Source organism: Diabrotica virgifera, chromosome 3 (genome assembly GCF_917563875.1).
Source record: "Diabrotica virgifera virgifera chromosome 3, PGI_DIABVI_V3a".
Lineage (NCBI taxonomy): Eukaryota > Metazoa > Arthropoda > Insecta > Coleoptera > Chrysomelidae > Diabrotica > Diabrotica virgifera.
In genome coordinates, this window is record NC_065445.1 from 17,810,991 (window position 1) to 17,835,481 (window position 24,491).

Here is a 24,491-nt window from a genome sequence, read left to right on the forward strand (position 1 = left end):
TTCTCTCTCTCTCTCTCTCTCTCTCTCCCTCTCTCTCTCTCTCTCTCTCTCTCTCTCTCTCTCTCTCTCTCTCTCTCTCTCTCTCTCTCTCTCTCTCTCTCTCTCTCTCTCTCTCTCTCTCTCTCTCTCTCTCTCTCGTGTCGTTTCCCCATTGCTGAGGATCGTGATTTCCTTTAATACTCCTTTTCTCCATTGATCTCTATTTTTAGCTCCTCTAAGAATTTTGCAGAATCAGTGGCCCGCTGTATTTGCACACAGCGGACCATGTGGTCGGTGACCATCACTTTGGTCTTCTCCACAGAACGTTTCCAGAAACAATTAATCTCTAAATTATGGTCACTTAAACGAACCACGTGATCAAAGAACTGTAGAACTCGCTTATGTAAAGTTTGTTAAGAATGGAAATGTTCCTATGAGCTGTCCAAGGTATGCGCAGCATTCTTCTCCAACACCACATCTCAAAGGCATCAATTTTTTGCGTTTTGGTACGCGGGGAGGCTAAGTTTCTGTCCCGTATAGAAATATTGAGAATACAAGTACATTCACCAAAATCATCTTGATTTTTTGAGAGATGGATCTGTCAATGCCTCTCCAAACTTTCCATCGTTAGTTATTCTAGATCCGAGATAGCTGAAGCTATCTACTTTTATATCCAATAATCCTTCATATCTTCCTATCCTTCATCACTTTTATATCTCGTGTTAAATGTGTATATCGCCATTATTTTCGTTTTCGTCTTATCTTTATTAATTTCAAGACCAACTTTAATGCTTTCCAGCTCAATTCTTCGCAGGAGATCTAACATTTCTTGTTAATAAAATCTTAAATTGAATATTTTTCTACCATCCACCCACCTACCCATCCTTCTAAAGCCATCCTCATGACATGTTGTATGGTATCGAATAAATCAGGTGATAAAACGCATCCTTGTCTAACTCCTCTCTCTGCTCTGAATTGGCTTGAGAACTTCTGATTTAGTCGTACTGTTGCCATTCTGTACTGGTACATATTTTTACTGTCACCAGGTGTATCGGTGCACTCATTTCTATTAAAGTGGAGCAAAGATTTATCCAGGTTACACAATTGAATACCTTTCGGCCTGTAGATATTTAAAAATATCTAGATGTTCTCGCTGGCGCTGGGATTCGATTCCCGGCCTTCTGCTTGGAAGTCAGACACTCTACTACCTGGGCTATCCGGCCCAAGAAGTAGATACACTCCACAAATTCTCTTGTGAGGTCTGAAACTATAAATAAATAATATAAAGACATTAAAAAACATGTTGCGAGACATCAAGAAGAGTAATTTAAATAACACATAATAAATATATGTATATCGTGAATTCAATTTATAGATTTATCATCGAAGATATCACGTTCATCATCATCTCAACAAAGAACTGACCGTTAAATTTTCCCAGGCCGAGCTGCCATAAAAAGTATTATCTTAATTATAATTTTTCATGTAACTTTTTCACACCTGCACCCTATACAGTCGAAAAACAAACACACATAACCTTCGAAACTCATCCTTCATCTTGAGGCTTTGATGATTAATCACATTCCCAGCACCTACACGCACTTACGAAGAAGGATCCTCGCTTTAACAGTTCCAACTATGATTAGGATTACAAACGCAAGACAATAAAAAGCATTTGTTTTAAAACAAGAAAAACCATCTGCATGCTGCATGGCACTTCAAAGTATGATTTGCAGGTGAATAATAGAAAAAATATTTCTAATTTATCTTCAAAGTAAGATACCAAATTGAAAATTACGTTAAAGAAAAATGTTAAAACATGTCAATTTTTTAATAAAAACCGAGGTCATGGAACACCTCCTTTGAATGAGGAGTCCGAATCTGCTTTGGAACGAATTATTTGTACAGTGTTAACCAAAACTGTTGGTTTATTAATACAATTATAGGAAATCTTAAAATTGACGAAAGTCAACAATGATGCAACGAAAAATATGGCAGTAAATTCTTTCTTAACATTTTCGATGTTCACCAACTTCATGAGTTATTTATGCAATCTTGATTCTGGTGCTCCTTCAACCCTTCTACATTATTCGCTCGACTTTGATACAGTTTGCTCTTCAAATTAATATTCCCATAAAAAAGTCTAACGGAGTCAAATCTGGTGACGTTGGTGGCTATTCGATATATCTCGTTCTAACTATCCAACTACCTGGAAAAACGTTATTTAAGTAATTAATTTCGTACCACAACGCCGAAGTGAAGCGGAGCCCCATCCTGTAGCTTAGCTAGAAATAGCTTAGAAAGGAGACGCGCTGTCATAAAATAGAGAGGTGACAGCGGAGAAAGTAGTAAGAACAAAGAACAGCACAAATTAAAACAGAAATACTGACAGTAAATGGACCAAAATTACTACTACATATATAGAATACGCGGATGATATTGGCATTGTGGAAAACACGCAAAGGAAAATTTCTATAAATTAGAGATAGGGGCGAAAAACCGGAATATGAATCAATGAAGAGAAAACCAAGTATATGTGCATTAACAGACGCAAGAGACAAGATCGAATAGGACAAAATGTATTAATAGACCTGTATAACTTTGAAAGAGTGGAGAGTTTCAAATATCTCGGAGAGACAATCACCGCAGATAACGATATCACCGAAAAGATAAAAGGAAGGATTCAGGCAGCAAATAGATGTATGTATAGTCTCCAAGACACTATTAAATCCAAGAGCCTAACACGAACTCAGTGATGTTGAAAAAGTAACTATTCGTTACAAAGTACTCGTTACTTACGAATACCAAAAGTAACGATTACTATACAGAGAGGCAAATCGTTACTTTGATTACTCTGATTACTTCGTTACTTCGTACCAATCGTATCAGAGCTAGTAACCGACTATTGTATCTACTTTGATTACTCTGATTACTTCGTACCAATCGTATCAGAGCGAGTGACGACTATTATATCTACTTTGATTACTCTGATTATTTCGTATCAATCGTAACAGAGCGAGTAACGACTATTGTATGTACTTTGATTACTCTGATTACTTCGTACTTCGTGAAGGTCGTTATTATATTGGAATACCTACCTACTGAGAAATACGATTCTCGATATGATTACCGGTACTCAAATGCAAAAGTAACAAAAGTAATCATAGTAATCAAATCATTTTAATCCCTTAAAAAGATTGGTGAAGGTCGTTGTTATATCGGAATACCTATACAAACCTACCTACTGAGAAATACGATTCTCGATATGATTGCCGGTACTCAAATACAAAAGTAATAATAGTAATCAAATCATTTTTATCCCTTAAACAGATCGGTGAAGGTCGTTGTTATATCGGAATACCTATACAAAATAGCTACCTACTGAGAAATACGATTCTCGATATGATTACCGGTACTCAAATGCAAAAGTAATCATAGTAATCAAATCATTTTAATCCCTTAAAAAGATTGGTGAAGGTCGTTGTTATATCGGAATACCTATACAAACCTACCTACTGAGAAATACGATTCTCGATATGATTGCCGGTACTCAAATACAAAAGTAATCATAGTAATCAAATCATTTTTATCCCTTAAACAGATCGGTGAAGGTCGTTGTTATATCGGAATACCTATACAAAATACCTACCTACTAAGAAATACGATTCTTGATATGATTACCGGTACTCAAATAGAAAAGTAATAAGTAATAGTAATCAATGTTGTTCTGAAGCTATTTCCTTGTGGCATTTTTATAATTAACTATTTTCTATGGGAAATAAGCCACAATTTTACTAAAGAAATGAATTTATTAACGTTTCGAATTTTAATATTTTAATAGTAATCAAAGTAACGAATACAGTAAATGATTACTTTATACAAAATACTTACCTACTGATAAATACGATTCTCGATATGATTACCGATACTCAAATACAAAAGTAACAAAAGTAATCATAGTAATCAAAGTAACGAATACTGTAAATGATTACTTTATACAAAAGTAACGATTTGTAATGAATACTCTAAAGTAACTATAATCAACATCACTAAGTCACGAATATCGAAAATCAGGATATTATAAAACCGCAGTGATTAGACCGGTACTCATGTATGGGTGTAAGACGTGGACGCTGACAAAAGCAATGGAAAGAAAACTCAGATGTTTTGACAGAAAAATCGTCAGAAGGATCTTTGGGCCCTATCACGATCGGAATACTAACAAATACCGAATGAGAACAAATGCCGAGATCAACCAGATATAAAGGGGTAGCGACTTCTTCTTCTTAACATGCCATACACCAAAGTGCGTAAGGTAGTACGCAGTGCCTATCTCATTACTAAGGTTCTGTTCTTGGCGGCGTGATACAGCTCGCGTGTGTTTTGTATTCCTCTCCATTTCTTAATATTCCTTAACCAGGATAGTTGTTTACGGCCGACTCCCCTCCTACCTTCGATCTTCCCTTGTAGGATTAACCGTGGTATTTCATATTTTGCTCCTCTTAATATGTGCCCAAGGTAACTAATCTTGCGTTTCTCAATCCAAAGAGTTCTCTTTCCAGGCCGGCTCTCTTAAGGACGTCATCGTTTCGAACTTTATCCACCCACGGTATACGCATCATTCTTCTCAATGACCACATTTCAAATGCTTCAAGTTTGTAGATTGATATTCTTTTCAAAGTCCACGTTTCCATGCCATAAAGCAAGATGGACCATATGTAGCACTTGACCATTCTGTAGCGTATTTCGAAATTTAGGTTTTGATTACATAGAAGCAGTCTGAGACGTCCGCGAATGCGATAGAGGACGTCCATATTATGGTCAGATTTAAGAACATTTTATTATTTGTTCTTCTGTGCTAAGTTTTGTCTTTGATGTCACGTATCTAAAGTGCTAGTTGTTTTGTTTTTTAATGTATGTGATAAAACTATTTATACGTTCAACGACAAAACACAACAAAAATTACATAAAATAATAATTGTTGTTAAAACTGTACTGATTTACTTGCCAAAAATGCTGGGTACTTATTTTTACTTGTTTTTAAATGAATAGCGTTGACAGATGCATAATATATTTTCACTTTGCACTTGCAGCTATGCCCACGTTTATTGTTCTAGGATTAGCTACTTTTAGTGTTCAGGTGTCCCGTTTGCGGCAACGTCCTTAATCATGCGGAAACAGAAATTTACTAGGATAATTAATAAACAAAATAATGTGTAGTAAAAATCGCACACAGACTCAATAACTTCTTAAAATACATATATTCTTCTGAAGCTCTTTTCTTGTAGCATCTTACTCGTAATGCAATTTAGAATTTTTGTTGGGAATAAGCCATGATTTTACTTTAAAATTAAGTTTATTTGACGTTTCGATTTCCACTTCGGAGATCGTTCTCAAAATACAAAACATTAATAAATTAAACAAATTTTGTTTTTATTGCTTGGTAAAACATTCTTCTAATAATTCAATATTATCTAACTCATTCATATTGACAATTGAGACATATACATAAATATTATACATTATAAAATAGAGGACTTTAAAATGACATTGCCAATATTTAAGGGTTGCGTTCCTGGGACAACTTTATTGGAAGATAGTTCATTCGATTACATGAAATCAATTTTAACTTAAGAATATCCGATACAAACGTCAAAACATGTGTGAATCGTCTTTAAAAAGACAATCACGTGCAATGATGACAGTAAAATTATCGTGGTAGTGTTTCCATAGTAAATCACGAGGAAGAAACCAGGGCCTGGATTCCGTGCACTGTAGATATCTACATGTCGCTTTCTATTGGTGTCAATTTTCGTAAAAATATTTGAATTTTAGCTTTAATTGAATTATTTTCTAGTTTTGCTAGGTTATACTCTAATTGATGCTGAAGTGAGACTTAGTAAAACAAGAAAATATTTGAATTAAAACTAAAAATTCAAATATATTGACATTAATAGAAAGCGATATGCGCAGTGTCAATATATTTTAATTTTTAGTTTTAATTCAAATATTTTCTTGTTTTACTAAGTCTCACTTCAGCATCAATTAGCGTATAACCTAGCAAAACTAGAAAATAATTCAATTAAAGCTAAAATTCAAATATTTTTACGAAAATTGACATCGATAGAAAGCGACATGTAGATATCTACAGTGCACGGAATCCTGGCCCAGGTAAAACCTCGTGATACTATCCCGACAGGGTAAGTATTTGGTCTTAGATTTAGTTTACTCGCAAAATCACCTAACTCTGATTTTATATGTATATGTTTTATTTGCCAATTGGTTTCATTTACATAATAATTAGAGTCTTTTCTTTGATTTTTCTCTTTTTACCGTCTGTTTCTTTCAGGACTACACTTGAATTTTTCCACTGAATTTTATGTTCATTGTCCCATGCGTGTCTACATATGTGGCATGTATCAAATTTTATATTTTTAATAGAAGATTGATGTTCACCTATTCTAACGTTTAATGGTCTTGATGTTTCACCTAAATAAAACGTTTCGCATTCACAAGGTATTTTATAATTACAATGCTTTGTTCTTTCTTGTTCATTGTTAGGTTTAGTTCTAGATCTTAAATCTAGAAGGTACATCTTAATGGAATTTATTTTCTATCGTTTTAAATTTTTGCGATAATCATTTTATGTATGGTATGTTGTTATTTTCCTCGTATTATTTCTTGTGAACGTTATAGGATCCCGTTCTAAGTTGTTCTGTTCCATGTTCCATTCGGTCTATTCTTAAAAATTCCTTACTTATGAGCGAGACAGGATAAACATTTTTTAATAACACAAAGGTTTTTAGTAAAATAAAGGTAAAACAAAAGTTTTTCTTCTAAGAACGAATTGTCCTTAAAACAAGTAAGTTTGTCTCTATCGTATAAGGATTTAATTATTCTCTTTTTAACATTGATGTGATTTGATTTGTAGTTTAGATACCTGTTGGTGTGAAATTAAAAAGTGAACATCAATGTTATATTAAAATATGTAAACATGCATGGGACAAATGACATAGAGATCAGTGAAAAGATTCAAGTACAGTCCTGAAAGAAACAGAATACATCATTTATATTTTAAAATAACATACATATAAAATCAGAGTTTGGTGTTAATTTTGAGAGTAAACTAAATGTAAGACTAAATGCTTACCATGTCGGGATAGTATCATGAGGTTTCTTTCCTAGTTTTTTCTTCGTGATTTACTATGGGATTACTACTAAGAATAATTACTGTCATTAAACATTGTCATTGTAAAGAATATTCTTAAAATATACCTTGTAAATACATGAAAATATTAAATCGATCACTTGACGTTCTGGTTTTAAAACGAATGGTTAAGTTTGAAACAATAACCTAATAATGTCAGGTTAATACTTTTTAAGAACGATTCAACAAGTCTTCGATGGTTCTTTTATTTAAAATACCTGAAGACATGATATGTTTATTCACCCACACACTTACCGGAAGAATGTTCGGTATGACGACCGGTACCACTGGTACTACCACTAAAAAAACATCAAATTAACTTAACACGCTCGAACACTTTTCGAAAAGGGACACTAACTAATATAAAAGTGAGAATTCCTCTATATCGGCGCCATCCGATAAAGATAGCGGTCGCGGTACTACAGTTTATGGTACTATCTTTATGGTACTACGGTTTATGGTACCCGGTGTCAGGGTACCGGCTTCTCGCCGCTTGCTCTTGCAAGAATGTCGAATACAGTCTCGCAGAAGTATCACTACTATCATCGATGGAATAGGGAGTAACGGCGAGGGAATGACTAATGGTACGATGACTGCGGACCAACAAGTATAGGAGTGTGGGAACGGCGAATTCTTGAGCTTTTATTAAATAAAACGGTAGGAAGGAATGACATTGAGTTACCATTTACAAAAAAATAGGTTTGTCTTCTTGTTTTTATTGTATTAATTCAGGGGCGGCCCGTCGGGGTAGGCAAGGTAGGCGCCGCCTACCCTCTTCAAATGTAGTACAATAATATAAATTATTAATATAAATTACTTATTTCAAAATTGTAATTTATAAATTTTGACACAATATCTACAATAAAATAGCAAAAATTATCCAAATTATTTTTAAAAATATCCAAAAAATTTTCTCCGTAGTTATAATTATTGTACGCTCCTTGTAGTATCAGTAGTATGTACTGTAATAGATTCTATATTCTCCTTGGTCAGGCACTCGGGAACGTAGCCTGAAATAGAACGACGCCAGCACCGAATTGACGTGCGATCTCTCTCTGTTTACGCGAGCAGGCCGGCGGATTTTGAACGGGCGGATAGGCACAGAGTCTTATAGCCGGACCTACAAAATTTTATCAGTTGCTTCTCTTGTGTCTTGTGAAACTGTTTTAAAATAATTGTTTTTTGATTTTGGCTGTTATTAGTAGGTTAAGTATTGAATAAAACTAGGTAGGACAATTTAAATTTGTTTATGAAAACTGAATAATGTGTTATTAGATTATATAGATAATTAAAAATTTAAAGCGAGGTTAATTGTTAACTTATCAATTTATTCGAATAGTAAATTATTATTTGATACATAAATAAAATAAGTAATATTTGACGTTGTTGAAACGTAGGTGTGTTAGTTTTATTGGTGGAAAAACTTTAGTCATCGAATATGAATATTTTAAACGATGTAATATGCAGTTTGATCGAGACACCTTTTTCAAGGCGCCAAAATCAAGAAAGATTAGTAATTATTTCAATGGGCCGGCCTTTACAAAATTTAACAATTTTATCCACAGATAAGACAAAAGACAATCAACCATTTTCGAGATCGTTTAAAACAATATGGTATGAAAATCATAAATGGCTAAGCGGAAGTTATTTTAAAAATTCACTTTTCTGTTGGCCTTGTCTGTTGCTCTCAAATTTGAAGCAAAATGTTTGGGTGAGTCAGGGATATTCAGATTTGAAAAATTTATCAGCTAGTGTAAAAAAACATGAATCTTCGAAAGAACATTTAAACAATTGCTTAGATTTAAAACGGTTAGAAAAAAATAAACAAACTACTGACAGTGCTTTCGCTGGACATATTTCTCTATCTAATAAGATATATAATGAAGAAGTTGAAGAAGTTGAAAAAGATTGAAGAAGTTGAAAAAATTGATGTTACAATTCTTTTAGCAAAACAAGAACTTACATTTCGCGGTCGTGATAAGAGCCATAATTCTTCAAACATGGGTAATTTTAAAGAAATTTTTAATTTAGTAGTTAAACGCGATCAGGAAATCCAGGATCATGTTAAAAAATAGAAGGGGTGTTCACGGGTTTGTCAAAAACAATACAAAATTATTTAATAGATTGTCTTGCCGATTACGTAAAAAATGAAATTTCAACAGAAATTAATGAAAGTCAATTTTTTTCTATACTAGCTGACGATACTACTGATATAACCGAAAAATCACAGTGTACTTTAACAATCCGTTTTGTTAACAAAGTTGGTCAGGTAACAGAAAGATTTTTAGGGTTTTTTGATGTTAGCGATAATAGATCTGCAGACGCTCTATATAGTTTAATTTCAAACGTGCTTGAGCCATATGATTACAAAAATAAATTAATTGCTCAATTTTACGATGGTGCAAGTGTAATGGCTGGCTCTTTAAACGGATTACAATCAAAAATTAAAGTAGATGCTCCAAAAGCAATTTTTACACATTGTTGTGCTCATAGATTACATTTAGTATTGCAAGACGGCTCAAAATGTATTACAAACTGTAGGATATTTTTTGTCGCCTACCCGAAGTATATGTGTAGCCTACCCGCATACTGAGGTCACGAGCCGCCACTGTATTAATTCAATTTTATATCACTGGTTGTGCATTTTGTGTTATTTTAACTACCAGCCGACACTGTGAGTAAAAAAAGTGGTACAGTAGGCAGTACTGTAGACTAGCGCGAAGTTTCATACTATGTTTTATGTATTTTTAAGGTTTAAATATTTTTTTGATTTTTTAGAGATTTTAATTAAACTGAAAAAGTTTACATCATAGAGTCTTACCATCGATTTTTCGAAGGGTTTTCATCTCTGCTGTTTCGAGAAATTTTTTGTCCTCTCTGTATCAGGTCGTTATTCTGTCGCGTATGTCGTTATTAGCCTGATGACTGTTTTGTAAATTATGCCTTTAATTTTTTTTCCGATATTTTTATTTCTCCATATTGTGTTATTCAGGTAACCTGCGGCTCTTTTTGCACTATTCGCTTGATCTTCCACTTCTGTTTCGAGCTTTCCGTAGCTAGATAGTGTGATGCATAACTATATCACTTGTTATATTATCTGACCATCCAGCTCCAATTTACATCTTATTGGATTTGCTGTTATAACCATGCATTTTGTCTTTTTTGGGGAAACTAACATGTTAAATTTTCTGGCAGTTATATTAAATTTTTACAACATAAAGGTTGTAAATCATCTTCACCTTGAGAAATTGTTATTGCATCGTCTGCATAGCAGATTATTTTAAGTTGTGTTTTTTTCATTTTAAAGATGCCTCACCATAAATTGTTTGATCCAATCTTCTCCAGGGAGATTATCCCTGAAAATTTTGATATCTCTTTCACAACGGTATAAATAATTTCTGATATTGTTTCCCAGTTCTCTGTCGTTTGCCCACAATGTTTATCACTGTTAAATTAATGTGTCTGGGTTAAATACAATTTGTTATTCATGCGAAATAAATATTGGTTGATTAGCCACTTCCTAGCATGAACCTGTTGCAAGGAAGGCGATCGGACTGTACTGCGGGATAGTGCTGTGCAGACGTGCATTTTGTAGTACCGGACCAGAACGGCTTGACTCATCTGAGATTAAATAACAAGAGTGAAGACGGGACGTGACGATGATTTAAAATGTTCTGGGGCCTGATTCTAATTCATTTCGACAGTCGCAATTTCATTTCGACACCGCCATGACAGCAACTGGGGATATTAACCTTATCATGTTGAGACTGCTCAGAATTTGGGTTGGCGCTTCGGTTTCTTGGATTTTGTTGATAGTCTGGGAAAATTATCGAAAAAATACCATTTTTGGGAAAAATTATTTACCAGCTATTTTATTGCTAAAATCGAATCTTAAGATTGCATATATTAGTAATATGGGGTATGACAAGTCCGAAGAAAGTGTGTTATTTTATTTATAAACAAATTAGCACTCCTAAATCTTCTTTTTTTTTCAATTAGTGGTCTGTAACTCCTATAATTTTTCCTTTGAGCCAAAAACACTCAAATAAAAATTCACCGTAATTTAGTTCTGCACAAAGTTATTTTTTTTCCGATTTCCTTCAACAAAAATTTTACTCAGAAAATCCGAGTTTTCCCAAAAAATCTGCCATTTTCAATTAAAATTTTAGGGAAGTACCTAATTATTGATCAATAATTAAATAATTGAAGACATGAAAGATTTATTATAGTAGATTATACAGAGGGGCTAAATTATGGAATAAATTCATTTCTTTAAAACGGACGATTTTGGAGCAAAATCCCGAAAGAGGTCGATTTTTATTTTTAAATTACAATTTTTTGGCATATATTTCATACTAGTGACGTCATCCATCTGAGCGTGATGACGTAATCGATAATTTTGTTAATGGGAATAGGGGTCGTGTGGTAGGTCATTTGAAAGGGCGTTTAATTCTCTATTCAGTAATATAAACATTAATATCATTAGGTATTTATACAGGGTTGCCAAAAAAAATTTTTGAATTAAATTAATTGGCGCAAAAAGAAGAATGTATGTAATTTATTTAACTCAAAATACATTGTACTGCTGTCAGAAAATAGAAAAAAAGGTTTATTTCACAAATAAACATTTCTTTTCGCTTAAATTAAATCACAAACAGCCTCCCTCCTACCTATTGGCAGTTTGAACTTTTAATTTAAGCTAAAAGCAATGTTTGTTTGCAAAATAAACATTTTTTTCTATTTTCTGACAGCAATAGAATGTATTTTGAGTTAAATAAATTACATGCATTCTTCTTCTTGCGTCAATTAATTTAATTCAAAATTTTTTTTGGCCTCCCTGTATAAATATTAATATTAATGTCTATAATACTGAATAGAGAATTGAACGCCTTTGTAAATGAGCTACAACACGAACCCATATTCCTATTTAAAAAAATAATTACGTCATCACGCTCGGATGGATGACGTCACTAGTTTGAAATATATGCCAAGAAATTTAATTTAAAAATAAAAATCGACCTGTTTCGGGATTTTTCTCTAAAATCGTCCATTTTAGAGAAAATGAATTTATTCCATAATTTAGCCCCTCTCTGTATATCAGGAGACCGGCGACAATCTAACCAATAGTTTAGCAATAATTAAAATGTTAATTAAAAAATTTCGGTCGAAATAATAACCAGAAAGATTATGATACACCAGAATAACTATGATTTTCATATAAAAAAGCACTATACCTATTCAACGTACCTTACAGGATTGAAATTGGACCATTTGAGCGGTCTCAGGAATGTTATAAAGAAACAATTTTTTGGCTTATAAACAAATAGAACCCCTCAGAAAATATTAGATTAAATTAAATTAAGTTAACGCTGTTGAAAAGAGCACGGCTTCTGTGTCCTTTTCGAAGAAAAACAAATTGAATTGCGAGGAGTGATTCCAGGTATAACCGGTCAAATTTGACCGGCATTTGCGACAGAGTTATAAACAACAGGATTTTAATCTTTGAACCATTAGATACCTTTTAATTCCGGTCCTCTTTGTACATACAAATTTTCATATCTTCAAGACACTCATAACAAAAAAGTTTTATGTCACTGTCACCAAATTATTTAATTATTGATAAATAATTACTTCCCTCAAATTTTAGTTGAAAATTAAAGATTTTGTTTGGAAAACCCGAATTTTCCGAAGAAAATTTCCGTCGAAGGAAATTGGAATAAATTATCAATGTGCAGAATTAAATTACTGTCAATTTTTATGTGAGTGTTTTGGTTTAAAGTTAAAATTTTCGGAGTTATAGAGCAATAATAAAAAAAAAGATTTCGGAGCGCTAATTTGTTTATAAACAAAATAGCACACTTTCTGTGGACTTTGCACAGCTATATTACTAATATAGGAAATCTTAAGATTTGATTTCAGCATGTCCAGCAATAAAATAGCTGGTAATTAATTTTCCTTGTTTTTTACTAATTTTCCCAGATTATTACCTCACATCTTTCATTGAGTTGATGATTCATGTTGTGGACATTCTCAATTATTATATTTCTAATTTAATACTATTCTATCTAATTCCTCAAAACAAGCAAATTTCAATTAAACCCAGCTATATTATAATACCTTTTGATTTAGTTTTCCTTGCAAGAAATAAACAAAACACATCTAAACTAAACCTAACCTCGCTTTTGGCCATTCATTCATCTCCGTGTCAAATAATTTCGACAGTCGCCATATTGAAAGCGACTTGTTTTTGGTCGAAATTTGATTTAGAATCAGGGCCCTGGTATTGTTTTGACAAAGATTCTACGAGGTACTCCAAACTACAGTAGATACTCGGTACTCGGTACCATATACATATCAAAATATGATTTCTATTTTCTATAGCTTTACTCTTGAATTCAATTTGATCAATTTGAATGAGAATTAAAGTTATGTACTAAAATTTCTACCGTTCCTGTCTGCGATTATGTAGGCGAAGAAGGTGAAGGTAAGAGTTCTCAAGTAAGGTTAAACACAGACGGGGCGGCGTACGTCGACTGAACCCCCGCTGAGACGTCGAAAGCGACGCATCCCTTACTATACTTTGATGCAGTGACACACACCAGGAGCTGTTAAAATTTTCGTTCCATCGACGTTCCCGCGACCCATGCTAGAACCCGTGTCGCCAATCGGTTTTACGAGTTTCGACGGCATATATTATATCATAAATGCGTGTATCGTGATACAACACAGACGTTTTAGCTGTTTTCTAGCGAATTTTGTAGTGAGTGTTGTCAGATCTTGTTTTTGTGATGGAAAATGAAAATACAGATGTAGAAAAGTTAATAATGAAATTCAGATGAGACCAGCTATTTGGGATATGCGTATTGATTAATATTCAGAACAGAATAATAAAAAACAGGCTTGGGAAGAGATAACACTTAGCTTAATCACTGAATAGCTCTTTAATAATGGCTAATAACTCTTGAAAAGATTTTTTACACATTCTTGTAAAATTAAAAAATTTAGACATTATTGAAAAGATTTTTTAGACATTCTTGTAAAATTAAAAAACTTTTCTGAGTCTTCATTAATTTTCTTATATAATGTGTAAAAAAACCTTTATATTTTCGTTTTCTTATGATGGGATGTATCCAATACCTGCGATTCTTTTTTTTTTCTTTAATCTAAGATGAAGTAAACTTGCAGTTATTAGAAAAGACAAATCGTCATCACTTTCAGACATCGTATCGTACAGCAGCCAACACTCAACTAAAGGACATCGCACACATCTTATGGAAAATATAATGTCACTAAAATTCAATAAAAATTATATGATTAGATTTGTTTTAAAATGACGGTCAATTCTCATTATTGCGCCAACTTTTAATTATGATTAATTCCGGCGTAAATTGCAATTAAAGTTTATCGAAATCACATTTTTGGAGTCCATAAAATGTTAGTTACAATCATTATTGCTCTGAGTGCTATTCAAAACAGCTTAAACCCCGCTGGGCCTAAGCGGATTAGTGAAACTAATCCGCTGATTTATGGAGTACCGATAATCTGGGTATTTTAAAATATTTTTTCTCTCTCTAACTTATGTACGTACCCATTTGATTTCAGATTTATTTATATCAATTTCTGCTCTAATTATTGAAAATACAGAGTTGGCGCAATGATAAGATTTGACCGTTAATTTAAAACGAATCTATTCGTATAAATTTTATTGAATTTGAGTGACATTATATTTTCTATAAGATGTGTGCGATGCTCTTTGACAACAACGAAATTCAAATACTTAAGCCCGCACTTCACTCTCGCCGATGTCGATCGAGGTTCAACAAGTACGAGAGTGTAGACGGCCACTTTGTTTAACTTCGTTCTACTTCCGAAATCTGTCGGTCTGGTCAAAGGGATCTTTATGGGTATCGCACTTCGAACGAGTGTGTAGAGAGGGTACTTCGGACTTCGGTCAACTTTGGCGAAGTAACTTCCTTCTATATAGCAGCCTTTTATATAGGAGCCTTTTATATAGCAGCGCAGCTGGTGCTGTTACACCGCGTCATGTGTTTTAAGTCGACGCGACATCGACTCGACGCATGCCTGGTGTGTCTTTGCTTAGGCTACGGCTCCACGGGCTGGAAATTGACGCTATCAGTAGCCGCAAAACGAACTTAAGGTTCCGCAGAACGGAATAGGAATAGCCGAACTGTACCGACTACAGGACTTGTGCGTAGTCGGTTCAGTTCGGCTATTCCTATTCCGTTCCGTGGAACCTTAAGTTCGTTTTGCGGCTACTGCTAGCGTCAATTTCCAGCCCGTGGAGCCGTAGCCTTAACCTTTAACTACACGCGCTGGCGTACTTTGTACGCCAGATATAAGAATTCTACTGCCAATATATTTAAAAATTTAATTTTTGACCTTGTTTACCTCTCTAACCTATCACTGGAATGTGTTTTACAATTTGGTTTTAGTTTCGTTATAATCGGCGTTCTGGGAAAATCGTAATTTACAGTTTAATATTTGTTGTTTCCGGTGGTGGATAATATACGCCACGATTATATTAATATAAGTAGTAATATAAGTACGTATTTCAATTGTTTTTTAGTAATTATGGCACAAAATATATTTTTCCGCAAATCGCCAGGAAATTTTGACATTCCTGTCAAAATTTCTTGAAGAAAAAGTCAGGACTTCGTTACTGTAAGGAAATGTCATTTCCTTACTGTAAGGAAATGATATTTCCGTACAGTTGTTAGTGTTCTACATACATAATTAAAATTCAACCTCAATACGTTTCCATAGTAACCCAAGTAATTTTATTAGGAATTTCAAAGCACCATTTATTTGGAATAAAATTATCGCGTTTTTTTTTAAATCAATCAATATCTGTCGAATTTTAAACGATTTGCGGAAAAATAGTATGTTTACCTCGTAGGAAAAGCCACATTCCTGGACTCTGTGTTGCTAAGTCTCGGCTTGCGCCTCGACTTAGCAATCTTCACAGTCGTCCAGGAATGTTAAGCTTTTCCTACCCGGTAAACAATGTACTATTTCTTTATACACAATACTTTTTCTCCTGTAAAAAATCACATTGCAAAAAATTTTTTATTAGTAATTTTATTTATCATGGAATCCAGTTATTCCAGGATTCCAGTTATAAATCCCAATTGGCTTACTGAGAAGGAACTCCAAGTATTCACTGATGCCGAAAAAGGTTTACAACAAACAACTAAGTGTATTTTGTCAAAATAAAATAAACAAATCCGCTGTTATTAAGTGTATTTTCTTGTGGCGTATAAAGTACGCCACGCGTGTAGTTATGTTATAACTTGATGCGCGGGTAGTTAAAGGTTAATAATGGTGCTTTGCTCTAATACGCTGCGCAGGATAGACTGGATGGGGAAGTTCTGATTCTCGACATGGCTCATTCTCTGTATATAAAATGAATACATATTTATTTATTCCTTCTTTATATACAGTGCGTTTATTTCATCTTCTTCTTTAGGTGCCATGTCAGTATTCAGATGTTGGCCGCCATCATGTTTACCAGTTCCTGAAACCCATTCTCTATCGGCTGCTGCGCGAAATAATTCTTCTACCGTGGAACCACACCCTTGTCTAATATTTTGCAACCATGAAAGCTTCTTTCGATCAATCCATCTCTTTCCCTCCACCTTTCCTTGTATTAAATATCAGGTGAAGTAGATGGTATTTCGGTCCTCTAATTATATGGACGAAGTATTCTGTTTTTGTCCTCTTTTAATGATGTTTATGAGCAGACGTTCAGAATTCATCATATGGACAACATCTTCATTGGAAGTGTGCAAAACCCACGATATCTTTAGGATTCGTCAATAGCACCACAATTTGAAGGCTTCTAATTTGTTTAGCATTGTGGTTTTTAAAGTACATGTTTCACAACCATAAGACAATAAGATAGACTACACATAACATCTCAGGAACTTCTTGCAAATATTCATCGACAGGTTTCTGCTACATTTTTTTTGTTTAATGTTTATTTTGCAATCTGTTACATCATATAATAACAATAAGCCTACATGTTGATCGGTACAATGTCGTGAGAGAGAGTTTGTCCAATGATCCACTCTCTGTATGCACTTTTACATTCTTACATTTATGTTAAAAACAATAAAAATTTGTAACTTTACATTATTACATCGATATTAAATAATAAAATAAAACTATCACAATTTAAAATTAATTTCATATGTACAATTATTGCTGTTAGAATGGTAGATCCAAGGGTGTTCTTATTTTCAGCCTTCGGGTTTCTTCACTGTTGTCAAGTAGATTAATTGCCAGTGTGTTTGGATGTTGCTCTAAGCATCTTAGGTAGTTTGTGCTAAGCTGTTTAGTCACTGCAGTAACCGTTGGCATCTATAGATCATTATAAATGTCTCGGTTTGTTACGAACCAAGGAGCATCTACTATACTGCGCAGGGCTTCTGACTGGAATCTCTCGATGATAGCAATGTTCGATTTAGATGCTGTTCCCCATAACTGGATTCCATAGGTCCATACTGGTTTGAGAACGGTATTGTAAGCTAGTAATTTGTTCCGCAATGATAATTGTGATTTTTCTGCCAAGGAGCCAGTACAGCTTTTTCCATTTAGTATCTAGCTGCTTTCTTTTTTTTCCATATGTGGGTACGCCAGGTTAGATGTTTGTCCAGGTGTATCCCCAAGTATTTTACGCTGTCTGTTTTAGGTATTCGTTCATTGCTGAATGTGATGCTTGGAGTTTCACCATGGCATTTTGTAAATGTTATGTGCGCAGATTTACTTTCATTTATTGTAATTCGCCATTTCCTTGCCCACGTTGCTATATTGTTGAGACTGGTTTGTAGTGTTGTCGATGCTACTTCAGGATTTCTGTTTACTGCTAATATAGCTGTGTCATCAGCAAACGTAGAGGTGACTGTGTCATCAGTACATGGCAGATCAGCCGTGAAGAGTAGGTATAAGACTGGGTCTAAGACACTTCCTTGTGGGACTCCTGATTTGATGATGCGTAGTTTAGTTACTTCATTTTCATATCTGACTCTGAAGTATCGTTCTTCTAAGTAGGATTTTAGAATCAAATATATTGTTGTTGGTAGCTGCGTTTTTAATTTGTACAGGAGTCCCTCATGCCACAACTTGTCAAAGGCTTTGCTGACATCCAAAAATGCTGATTCACGGTAACTTTTATCTTCGAATGCTTTGATGATTGTGTTATACCGGATTTATACTCAGCCCTGTTCGACAGGGAATTGGACAGGGAAGTGGGCAGCGTGAATGTGTAAATAGCTCACTCGCGCTGCTCCTCGTCATGCTACTGCCAATGCACCTACATACCCAAAAAGTCGGTTCTAGTGACGGAAGTCAAAGGAGAGAAGTCAAAGGCGGGTTTGCCGCCGGCAAAGCGGCAAGTGAGTAAGGGAGCAAGACGATGTTGTTGTCACATTCCTTTCTTGTGAGTCGTTCGGTAATGAGTTGTGGGGACATTGACGAGGAACTGATGTAAACACCTCAATCGCGTTGATATCGTATTTCGGGCAATATTTCCGTCAACGGCAGCGGCAGTAGCAATAGCTGAGTATAAATGCGGCATTAACAACACGATGCACTTGTTCTACTGTCAAGTGTTTCTGACGAAACCTAAATTGATAGTCTGGGATTAGGCTACGGCTCCACGGGCGGGAAATTGACGCTAGCAGTAGCAGTAAAATGAACTTAAGGTTCCGCGGAACGGAATAGGGATAGCCGAACTGTACCGACTACAGGACTTGTGCGTAGTCGGTTCAGTTCGGCTATTCCCATTCCGTTCCGCGGAACCTTAAGTTCATTTTACTGCTACTGCTAGCGTCAATTTCCCGCCCGTGGAGCCGTAGCCTTAAGCTTTTTGCTGCGACACTTTCCATCAGTCTCTTCATCAGTAACTTTTCCATTATTTTTGACAAGACTGGTAGTAAACTGATTGGTCGATAGGAGCTAGGTTCATTTGGCTGTTTTCCCTGTTTATGAATTAATATGATTTCTGCTACCTTCCATTGTGCAGGGAAGTACTTCAGTCTTAGAACTGCGTTGAAGAGTTGCGTCAACATAACGACCGTTTTTCTAGGAAGTTCTTTTAATATTTGTCCGGTAACCAGGTCATAGCCAGGTGCCTTCTTGGGGTCTATTATAAGTGATTTTTTATAACGTCGTAATTTTCTTGTATTGTGAAGTTTTTAATAGGCTCCATTTGTTGCTCGTTTTCCTCTGCTACATAAAACTGGATTCCATGTCATAAAAGCCTTACGTGATATTTCGATCCTGATAGGCTGAATGATGATGATGATGATATTTCTTCAATATCGGACCAATAATTTAAGACGCGTACCTTGTACATATTACGTAATAAAAGAACAATACGTTATTCGACCGAGAATGCAGATCTTACAATACCTTGGCAATCAAATTCTTAGTCGAAACAATATACAGCCTGATATAACATTCTAACAACCTACATACAAAGCACCTAATTACACAACTTCTCAAATACGTATAATGTATTATTAGAGATAATTGATGTTCTCACAATATGTACATTCAAAACACTCCTTATGGCCAAATTACGTTGCGGCAAAGCGCAGCTATTGACAAAAATTACAGTGATTTTCTCTGCTTCGGCTTATTGACAGTACGTTTAGATAAACGATAGAAGAAACAAGAAACTATCTAACTAACTACTAGCCTACTGACAAATATGTAGATTGGTAATTTACTACTTGTTTACGATTACGGCTCTCTCACTATTAAAATAGGCGTAACCACAATCATCGGAAAATAAAATAACAGCTTTGGGAACTTGATGAAATAGATTGTAGATAGAACACTTATAGACCAGGGCTCATCTGTAAAAATATTAGCACATTTGGACGTTGAGAGGTGACTCAAATTTTCTTGCAGAAATTGCTTGAAAATAAATCAAATAATATTATTTGAGTTATCCTCCCTCTCAAAAAGGTCCGGAACATTGTTTAAATAATCAAAATGTCAAAAAATTAAGGAAAAATTCGATTTTTTTCTTCGTTTATTGATATAACTTGTAAAGTATTCATTTCCGAGAAAAGTTGTACCGACATAAAAGTTGTGTTATTAAATTTCCTACAATATAGAATTGGTTAAGAATTTAAAAAATAGTCACCCTTATTTCAAAATAGCAATAATTGCGAAAAGAAAAACATTCAAAAACAAGTATTCGCATTTTACGTTTTTCAACCATTTATGCTACACTTAGGACCTTCATGTTTCACCCAGAAAAACTTTATGATACAGTAAAATAATACTGTAAATTTTATTAAGATCGGTATAACAGATTTTGCAAAATAAATTTTGCAATCCAGCTTTCGCAAAAAATTCATTTTTTCAAAATGTTACAGGACTGAAAATAAAGCAGATAGCAAGTTGAATTTTTTTTTGCTTATAGAAGTGTACTGTGCCTTTCATTTGCAATTTTGCAAAATTAAAATCGATTAACTACCACGGCGTCAGGAATTTTTAAAAATAAACATTCATTATTGGTGCTACGCGCAGGACAGCGGATAGTTTGCTCTTATTGGGCATTCCAATGACCTTTGATAATGATTGATACATTTTAATTTTTATTACATTTCGGTATAAATAAATAAATTTGTTTATTGCAAAATAAAAACACATACTCTATACTTTGAAATAACACTTTTATTAGCAAAAACTTTATTGTTTATATATTTTAACTTAGAGAATAAAAGTTTATTATTTTTAAACATATGCAATTGTTTAAATAATATTTCACAAACAATAATAAAATTAGTTTGATTTTTGTGGAATTAAAATATTAAAATACAACAAAATATAGAGTAAGAAAATAATATATTAGATAAAGATTAGAAGAAATTTTGGTGGAAATCAACTTGTGTGAATCGAACACCGCTGTCCTGCGCGTAGTACCAAAAATTAATGTTTATTTAAAAAATTTCCTGACGCCGTGGTAATTAATCGATTTTAATTTTGCAAATTGCAAATGAAAGGTACAGTAAACTTCTATAAGCAAAAAAACTTTCAACTTGCTATCTTCTTTATTTTCAGTCCTGTAACATTTTGAAAAAATGAATTTTTTTTGCGAAAGCGGGATTGCAAAATTTATTTTGCAAAATCTATTGAATCGATCTTAATAAAATTTACAGTATTGTTTTACTGTATCACAAAGTTTTTCTGGGTGAAATATGAAGGTCCTAAGTATAGCATAAATGGTTGAAAAACGGAAAATGCGAATACTTGTTTTTGTATTGTTTTTTCGCAATTATTGCTATTTTGCAACAAGGGTGACTATTTTTAAAATTTTTTACCAATTCTATATTGTAGGAAATTTAATTACGCAACTTTTATGGTCAGTAAAACTTTTCTCGGAAATGAATACTTTATAAATTATAATCAAAAAACGAAGAAAAAAATCGAATTTTTCCTTCATTTTTTGACATTTTGATTATTTAAACAATGTTCCGGACCTTTTTGAGAGAGAGGATAACTCAAATATTATTATTTGACTTATTTTAAAGCAATTTCTGCAAAAAAATTTGAGTCACCTCTCAACGTCCATCTCAAAACAGATGCGCCCTGGACTATTAAATCAAGCACGTTTGACCTGTTCTACAGTAGCTTTTTCTAACTGAATTTAAAGAGAGGATTTTTCTAACAAATTTGCTAGTGTTCTAAAAAGTCTCTTTACTAATTTCTTTTATTGTTTCCTATTTTAAGTGGAGGCCGGTAAGGGCTACGAGCGCCACCCTCCCTATAAAAATGATGTACAAACACTATAACTACTAATCTATAACAACTATAATAGTAGTGTTCGTGCTGTACAACATGAACGTATTCAGAGTAAACTTCTGTAATCTATTAAAAATACATAAATAAAAAATATGGAATAAGGTCGATGACAACTTTAATTAGGGTGGTAATTAGGGTTGTTTCCGATAACTTTATGACTGACAAAATAGGGACTGACATTCTTTTCATTATAAGTCACTTAATTTTTAAGCTACAGACTTTATTTTTTATTTTTGAAGATAGATCTTTTTAAACATTTAAAATTAGTTTCTATAAGTTATCCTCGAAAAATGAATAGTTTTTCCGTCTTTTGACTTTGAAACTATAATATTTAGTATTTGACGAAGAAACACTAACATATAATAAAGTACAGCTCGATTACTATTGGTCTGAAAGAAAATTAAAAAAAAAACACTTTGTTTCTTTTTTTTTAAAGGTATATATTCGTTAAGTAGAAAGTTGTTTTGATAAAACAAAAACTTTTTTCTACGAGCGTGCAAAAATGTCTACTTTCGCGCACGCATTTTAGTTTAGAAAGTTTCACTTTTCCGCACGCGGTTTTTACTTTTCCGCACGCGTGTTAATTTAGATATGTTAATATGGCATTAAAGTAATTATAATACATGCAATAAACTAATATTTAGATATTATTTACTAATTTATTTCAAATATATCTTATTGTGTTCCTGTTTTAATGAAATTAACGCGACAATTCGATGAAATAAAATTATTTTGACATAACATTCGAAAGTCAAATCGGTAGACAATAACAGTCGTTTTGAATCATCATCATGGAAACCAAGATCGTCGTCATGCTAACTAATTATATTGAAAGTTTGGTTTTGACAACCTTGTCAAAGAATTAATTTGTGTATGTATTTTCATTAAATTAATTGATTAAGATTTGGTAATTTTTTAAAGACTCTTAGAAAAAATATTGTTCCTAACTCTTGCAGAAAGTCTCTTTTCCGCACTCGACTGCTTGCCGAACTCCCGCTTCGCGTCGTTCGGCAAACTGCAGTCGCGTGCGGAAAAGAATGACTTTCTGCACTTGTTAGGAAAATAACTATTTGAGTTATTAGCAGAAAACTGATTAATAACATTGATTTTTTCGATATAAAACTAACACTTTCGATAACCAATAAATCGAAAACAAAACATTTTTTGCTTACAATTAATGTTTTTACCAACATTTGGGGTCAAAATATAATAAAAAATTTTCACCCCCGAGATGGGGTGGTAACCACCCCATGGTCAAAGCGTCTTTCGGCATCATATAGATTTTGATCCTTGGACTATCCACTACTTATTGTCAAATTTTCAAGCAAATCGATCCATTCTGTAAAAATTGCGAAGTGAAAAGTTTCAGTTCCAGGACTAATTATACTTTTGGAGATTTATAACTTCTGAACGGCTTAACTGATTTTGATCAATAAACATGAGTTTGAAACGTATTGACAAGTAGTATCTGATGAATCCAAGATCAAGTATGATAACTGAACGTATTACAGGAATTATTGAGCTTGAAAAACCGTTTTTCCCATAAGAAATAGATTTGATCATACTTATGAAGCCTATGACTTAAAAATTCGAATTTTCCCAGATACGAGGTATACACCGTTAGACGCGACTAGAAACCTCCTACAAACGCTTAGTTATTGGTGCAATTCGTAGGTTGAAATTTTGAGTAATTGTGGAAAAACCAAAATTTTCAAAGTTTAATTTTTCAGTTTTTCGGCTATAGTGAGCAGTGTATATGTCTCAGCTTGATAACTTAGGCACCATTTGAAAGTTTAACTCAACCCTATTGATTTGGTGTATTTGCGGTTTTCCTGTCTCTCCTTGAACCTAAGATATATACGCCCAAAAAATATGCTATTTTGTATCTCCCTAGCCCTCTAGCTGGCTTACGGGTAGTCAGAAGTAAAAAACTACACCGGTTCTGAATCGGCCCTCACACCGTCTTGAAACACAGAAAAAAATTCAGATCGGTGTAACTTTTCCACACATATACATACATACATACATACAAACATATCCACAAACATTTTCCCCTTTTTAAATAAAAATTGAGTCATACTTCTGAGCTCGGTAACTTTTGAATGGTATAACTGATTTTCAAAATTAGACATGCGTTGGAAAGGTAATGATCACTTCTATTAGATGCCGCAAAGGTCGGAGTTAAATTTTCGAAGTTTTTACGAGTTTTGGGGGCGAGAACGAAAAACAGGCCCTAAATAGGAAGGGCCGTAAAATCCACACCCTTGGACCAAAATGGAGAGTTGACATATGGATGGGTGAGTCTTTACCTAAACTTTAAGATGGGATTTGGTCCAATTTTAAATTCAGTCAGATTTAGAAAATCGAAAATTTCGTGTCTATATAGTGTCGCTTGTAGGGGTATTGTTGTTGGGGTTGTGCGCCTCTGACGAGAACTGCTGTTCTCTGGTAATGACAATTGAGCTTG

The 24,491-nt window shown here is 33.8% G+C and overlaps 1 protein-coding gene across 5 annotated transcripts in view; it reads right to left on the minus strand.

The window, feature by feature from the left end:
- LOC114328765 (interference hedgehog-like) overlaps window positions 1–24,491 on the minus strand; it is a 306,483-nt gene that overhangs the window by 195,219 nt on the left and 86,773 nt on the right. The window contains exon 1 of one of the 5 annotated variants that reach the window (XM_050646348.1): window positions 7,442–7,726. The exons of the other annotated variants lie outside the window; for them this stretch is intronic. The gene's annotated coding sequence lies outside the window, so the exon portion shown is untranslated. Of the gene's footprint in view, window positions 1–7,441; window positions 7,727–24,491 lie in introns of those variants that run through there. 5 annotated transcript variants of the gene reach the window in all.